Raw genomic sequence first — 6,705 nt, 5'->3', positions numbered from 1 at the left:
TTTTTTTTAAAGATGGGGTTTCACCATGATGGCCAGGCTGGTCTTGACTCCTGACCTCAGGTGATCCACCCACTTCGGCCTCCCAAAGTGCCAGGACTACAGGTGTGAGCCACAGCACCTGGCCTATTTATTTATTTTTTAAGACGGGGTCTCACCATGTTGGTCAGGCTGGTCTTGAACTCCCAATCTCAGGTGATCCGCCCGCCTTGGCCTCCAAAGTGCTTGGATTACAGGCATGAGCCACCACACCTGGCCAATTTTTGTATTTTTAGTAGAGATGGGATTTCACCATGTTGGTTGGTCAGGCTGGTTTCAAACTCCTGAATTTGTGACCTGTCTGCCTGCCTGGGCCTCCCAAAGTGCTGGGATTGTGGATGTGAGCCACTGCACTCGGGCTATTATTCTTTTTTTTTTTTTTTTTTTTTTTTGACACAGAGTCTTGCTCCGTAGCCCAGGCTGGATACGGTGGCATGATCTGGGCTCACTGCAACCCCCACCTCCCTGATTCAAGCGATTCTCCTCTCTCAGCCTCTTGAGTAGCTGGGATTACAGGCACCCGCCACCACACCTGGCTAATTTTTGTATTTTTTAAGTAGAGACAGGGTTTCACCATCTTGGTCAGACTGGTCTTGAACTCCTAGCCTCGTGATCCAACTGCCTTGGCCTCCCAAAGTGCTGGAATTACAGGCATGAGCCACTGTGCCTGGCCCGGCCTATTATTATCTTTAAAACAAAATTAGGGCCGGGCGCGGTGGCTCAAGCCTGTAATCCCAGCACTTTGGGAGGCCGAGGCGGGTGGATCATGAGGTCAAGAGATTGAGACCATCCTGGTCAACATGGTGAAACCCCGTCTCTACTAAAAATACAAAAAATTAGCTGGGCATGGTGGCACGTGCCTGTAATCCCAGCTACTCAGGAGGCTGAGGCAGGAGAATTGCCTGAACCCAGGAGGCGGAGGTTGCGGTGAGCCGAGATCGCGCCATTGCACTCCAGCCTGGGTAACAAGAGTGAAACTCCGTCTCAAAAAAAAAAACAAAAAAACAAAATTAGGAATACTTCTGTTCTCAAGATGACCGAATATCAGGACACTCTTAAGTCTGGGCCTGTTTAGTAAACATTTTCAATCTGTTCCCTTAACCAGAAACACCAAGAGTCTAGGAATACCTAACTTTCTGGGAATGCAGCGCAGGAAATCCCAGCTTCATTTTTCCTAGCCGTGACTCAAGATGGAGTTGCTCTGGTTCAAACGTTCCTGACATTATCATCTTTGTTTCAAAGTTAAACTATAAACTAAGTTTCTACCAAAGTTAATTCACCCTACATCCAGGAATGAACAATAATTTTCTCACTGTTAGAATTTTTGCAGGCCGGGCGTGGTGGCTCAAGCCTGTAATCCCAGCACTTTGGGAGGCCGAGGTGGGTGGATCACGAGGTCAAGAGATCCAGACCATCCTGGTCAACATGGTGAAACCCCATCTCTACTAAAATACAAAAAATTAGCTGGGAATGGTGGCGCCTGCCTGTAATCCCAGCTACTCAGGAGGCTGAGGCAGGAGAATTGGCTGAACCTAGGAGGCGGAGGTTGCGGTGAGCCGAGATCGCGCCATTGCACTCCAGCCTGGGTAACATGAGTGAAACTCCGTCTCGGAAAAAAAAAAAAAAAAGAATTTTTGCAAAGACAGTTTCTTTTTTTTTTTTTTAAGAGATGGGGTGTCACCATGTTGGCCAGGCTGGTCTCGAACTCCTGACCTCAGGTGATCCACCCATCTCGGCCTCCCAAAGTGCTGGGATTACAGGCGTGAGCTACCACGCCCAGCTCTTTTTTTTTTTTTTTTTTAAGACAGGGTTTCACCATGTTGGTCAGGCTGGTCTTGAACTCCCGACCTCAGGTGATCCGCCCCCCCTTGGCCTCCAAAGTGCTTGGATTACAGGCATGAGACATCACACCCAGCCACAAAGACAGTTTCAATCACAATCTGAAGGATTAAAGTCGGTTTTCTCAGTCCTTGTTTCTCAGGAACAATGGAGAACTACTCAGATAGGGCCATAACAAGAAGTGTGAAAAAGAAATAAAATCTTGGCACCCTCAAACTCACTAGGCCAAAGGAAAAGTTAAGCTTGTGAACTGAGCCAGGAGAAAAAAAAAAACAATCTGCCTTTTTCCAAACAAATGGCTGAAATTATAGAAGGCCACATATCACCACAGGTGGCCTCCCTCAAAAATCGCTCACGAGGTCCCAAACTCTTAGGATAGGTAGTCCCCTATAACTAACTGTAAAATAGTTATGTTGAATCTTCCTTGACAATGTAACTGTAACAGCTTATCTTCTTCACGTGTGTTGGACAGAGACAAGACTAGAAATTATCCTTGGGCCCGCCCCAAAGCAAAGGCATATTTAACTTCTTTCTCTATGCTACCTTTACTTTATCTTATGTAAAACGCAGATCTACTAATGCCAAAGGGAATGCATAATTATTCTTTTACCTTCTCCTTTAACTTATAAAAGGTGGATTCCGGCAGGAGTGATGGCTCATGCCTGTAATCCCAGCACTTTGAGAGGCCTATGCCGGTGGATCACAAGGTCAAGAGAGCAAGGAGACCTTCCTGGTCAACATGGTGAAACCCTGTCTCTACTAAAAATAGAAAAATTAGCCAGGCGTGTTGGGATGTGCCTGCAGTCCTAGCTACTTGGGAGGCTGAAGCAGGGGAATTGCTTGAACCTGGGAGGCAGAGATTACAGTAAGCCGAAATCGCGCCACCATACTCTAGCCTGATGACAGAGCGAGTCTCTGCCTCTAAAAAAAACAAAAACAAACAAACAAAAAACAAAGATTCAGTGAGCAATAATCAAAGACTCAAAAGAATGTAACTACTCACCTCATTGTCTACCCTACCCCCTCCTTTTTTTTCTCCCCCTTTCCCCTGCTACTCACTCTTTCCTCTTTGAATGATGAAGTCCTCAAAACTCTTTGGAAAAAGTACAGGCCACAGATTTTACTGTAACTTGTGTCTCTTTTTCCCCTGTAACATCCTCAACCTTGGCAAAATAACCTCTAAATTGACTGAGACCTGTCTCAGATTCTTTTTGGCTTACAGAAGATAGAGAGAGTTGTGCCCCCATAAAGCAAAATTAGAAAACTACATCGCACTGGCCGGCTGTGGTGACTCATAACTGTAATCCTAGCACTTTGGGAGACTGGGCAGGTGGATCACCTGAGGTCAGGAGTTTGAGACCAGCCTGGCCAACATAGTGAAACACGGTGGTCTTTTTATTTTTTTTAATTTTATTAATTAGTTATCTTTAATAAACCGTTTCTACTAAAAATACAAAAAATTAGCTGGGCATGGTGACGTGTGCCTGTAGTCCCAGCTACTCAGGAGGCTGAGGCAGGAGAATCGCTTGAACCTGGGAGGCAGAGGTTGCAGTGAGCCAAGATCGTGCCATTACATTCTAGCCTGGGCAACAAGAGTGAGACTCTGTCTAAAAAACAAACAACAGCAAAAAAAAAAAACTACATCTCTGTGGTTCCCACAGAAAACAACTCTCCTGCATGTACCATCAATTCTTGTGCCCAATTCTTTGAGTAACACTTTTATCCTCTTGGTATTGGTCACTTCCTATTCTAACTTACATATAGTCCCTTTTAGGAATTACACATCAGCCTCACAAAAAGAACAATTAAATAGCTTGTTAATAGTAATGGTGGTAGTATTCAAAGGTGGAGCTTTCCACCTGAAGACACTGGAGTATGTTAAATTATTATTATCTTGAGACGGACTTTCCCTCTTGTTGTCCAGGCTGGAGTGCAGTGGCATGATTTTGCCTCACTGCAACCTCCGCCTCTTGAGTTAAAGCAATTCTCCTGCCTCAGCCTCCTGAGTAGCTGGGATTACAGGCATTCGCCACCACGCCAGGCTAATTTTGTATTTTCAGTAGAGACGGGGTTTCTCAATGTTGCTCAGGCTGGTCTGGAACTCCCAACCTCAGGTGATCTGCCAGCCTCAGCTTCCCAAAGTGCTGGGATTACAGGTGTGAACCACCATGCCCAACCATATGTTAAATTCTTGAGTTCACATAATTGTGCTGGGAAGTGATTATCATTTTTCTCAGGTGATAACAGGGTTTGTTCTGCATGAGTAATTAATATTACATCAGAAAAATAGTGGTAAAAAGCAAACTACAGAAATCTATTAAGAACGCCTATAAGCCGGGCGCGGTGGCTCACGCCTGTAATCCCAGCACTTTGGGAGGCTGAGGTGGGCGGATCACCTGATGTCAGGAGTTCGAGACCAGCCTGACCAATATGGTGAAACCCCATCTTAACAAAAAAAACAAAAAACAAACAAACAAAAAAAAGAATGCCTATATAGGCCAGGTGAAGTGGCTCACACCTATAATCCTAGCACTTTGGGAGGCTGAGGCAGCTGAGGCGAGGAGTTTGAGATCTGGCCAACATGGTGAAACCTAGTCTCCATTAAAAAAAAAAAAAAAAAATATATATATATATATATATATTAGCCAGGCATGGCAGCACACATCTATAATTCCGGCTACTGGGGAGGCTGAGGCAGGAGAATCACTTGAACCTGGGAGGCAGAGGTAGCAGTTAGCCGCACCATTGCACTGCAGCCTGGGCAAGAGAGTGAGGCTCTGTCTCAAAAGAAAAAATAAAAAAGGCCGAGGGACTAGGCAGAGCTGTGGAACCACCGCCAGGTCGCTGCAGGTCCCTGCCGCCCTCTGCGCTGCCCGCCCACCCAGCGTGCGCTGCCTCCGCTGGTGGGAAAGCATCTCTCCAGGAGACTGGCGCACCTTCCCGAAGCATGGCCAGATGTGCATGGTGCATTACACTGGGATCCTTGAAGATGGAAATAAATTTGATTCCTTCTGGGACAGAAACAAGCCTTTAAGTTTATGTTAGGCAAGCAGGAGGTGATCTGAGGCTGAGAAGAAACAGTTGCCCAGATGAGTGTGGGTCAGAAAGCCAAACTATGTCTCTAGATTATGCGTATGGTGCCACTGGACACCCAGGCATCATCCCACCACATGCCACTATTGTCTTCGATGTGGAGTTTCTAAAACTGGAAGGACAGGAATGGCCTCCTCCCTTAGCTCCCTGTTTTTGGAACTGCCATGGAGGGATCTGGCGCCTCCAGACATGTGCAAATGAATCCATATGGAGCTTTTCCTAAAGTTCCGCTACACTCTGTATAGACATCTGCCTTGACTGAATGTGTTCTGCCACTCAGCTTTGCTTCCGACACCTCCATTTCTTCTTCCCCTTCCTCCTCATGTGTGTTTACCTAAACTATATGCCATAAACTGTAAGTTATTAATTTTGTTTTCATTTTGTGGTAACGATTCTGTTTCAGTCTTTTGCATCTAGGTTTCTAATTAAGTACATGGTCAAATATTGATAGCACAAGTGGTAGGTTAACTTTAGGAACTGGTGTTGGGGGAGTTTCAAGAATATTTTAATTTTTTTCGATGAATTTTTTTTTTTAAATTTTAAGACAGGGTTTCACCATGTTGGTCAGGCTGGTCTTGAACTCCCGACCTCAGGTGATCCGCCCACCTTGGCCTCCAAAGTGCTTGGATTGCAGGCATGAGCCACCATGCCCGGCTGGATGAATTTTTATCTATTACACATTAAACACTCTTGCTGGTGATTTGCAAAGCCACAGCAGATTTGAGGCGCTGTTGAGGGCTGAATTATTCTCCAAGTTGAGAGACGTCCTTGGGATAAATTAAAAACCCTACCTAAAACCGAGGTGGAGATGGGAAGAGCCACTGTCTCCACCAGTCTCACCCCACCCTCCCTTTAAACTCTCTGCCTTTGAAAGCAGATCATTTTCACGGCAATATTGGACACTACAGGTATCTTTCCCTGGGCCAGCAGGGACTTCTGAAGCCTTCTTTGTGGAATGGCTTATTGTTGTTTTTCCATCCTGTGGTTTTTCTAACGGACTTTTAGGAAATCTGTAATCTCATAACTTTCCAAGCTCCACCACTTCCTAAAGCTTAACAACTTTAATTGACAGTTTAAATTGAAGGTGCTGTTTGTAGAATTAACACCCAATGAAAGCCCATCCATCATGACAAATCCTTGAATGTTTTTTTAAGAAAATGATGCTGGTCAGGGTGCAGTGGTGTTTACAACTAATTGATCACAAGCAGTTACAGATTTCTTCGTTCCTTTTCCACTCCCACTGCTTCATTTGACTAGCCTTTAAAAAAAAAAAAAATTAGGCCGGGCGCGGTGGCTCAAGCCTGTAATCCCAGCACTGTGGGAGGCTGAGGCGGGTGGATCACGAGTTCAAGAGATCGAGACCATCCTGGTCAACATGGTGAAACCCCGTCTCTACTAAAAATACAAAAAATTAGCTGGGCATGGTGGCGCGTGCCTGTAATCCCAGCAACTCAGGAGGCTGGGGCAGGAGAATTGCCTGAACCCGGGAGGCGGAGGTTGCAGTGAGCCGAGATCGCGCCATTGCACTCCAGCCTGGGTAACAAGAGCGAAACTCCGTCTCAAAAAAAAAAAAAAAAAATAATAATAATAATAATTAAAAAAAAAATAAAAAATAAAATAAAACAAAAAAGAAAATGATGCTGCTCATTTCAGCTTCAGCATCTCCCGTCTTTTTGATGCTTGGCTCCCTTTGCTGATCTCAAAATTTTCCTGGTTTTTCCTCCCTCAGCCCCTTCT

The 6,705-nt window shown here is 45.2% G+C and overlaps 2 pseudogenes; both read left to right on the top strand.

Moving 5' to 3' along the window:
- Positions 1-3,208, top strand: part of LOC116539997 — a 19,251-nt pseudogene extending 16,043 nt beyond the window's left edge.
- The window catches only part of LOC116539995, a 10,682-nt pseudogene extending 4,453 nt beyond the window's left edge, over positions 1-6,229 (top strand).
- Positions 6,230-6,705: the final 476 nt, after the last annotated feature.

The sequence above is a fragment of the Sapajus apella genome, unplaced genomic scaffold (genome assembly GCF_009761245.1).
Source record: "Sapajus apella isolate SASKATOON/1434 unplaced genomic scaffold, GSC_monkey_1.0 scaffold135, whole genome shotgun sequence".
Lineage (NCBI taxonomy): Eukaryota > Metazoa > Chordata > Mammalia > Primates > Cebidae > Sapajus > Sapajus apella.
The sequence above is the reverse complement of the archived record's forward strand: the minus strand, read 5'-3'. Positions and strand labels throughout refer to the sequence as shown.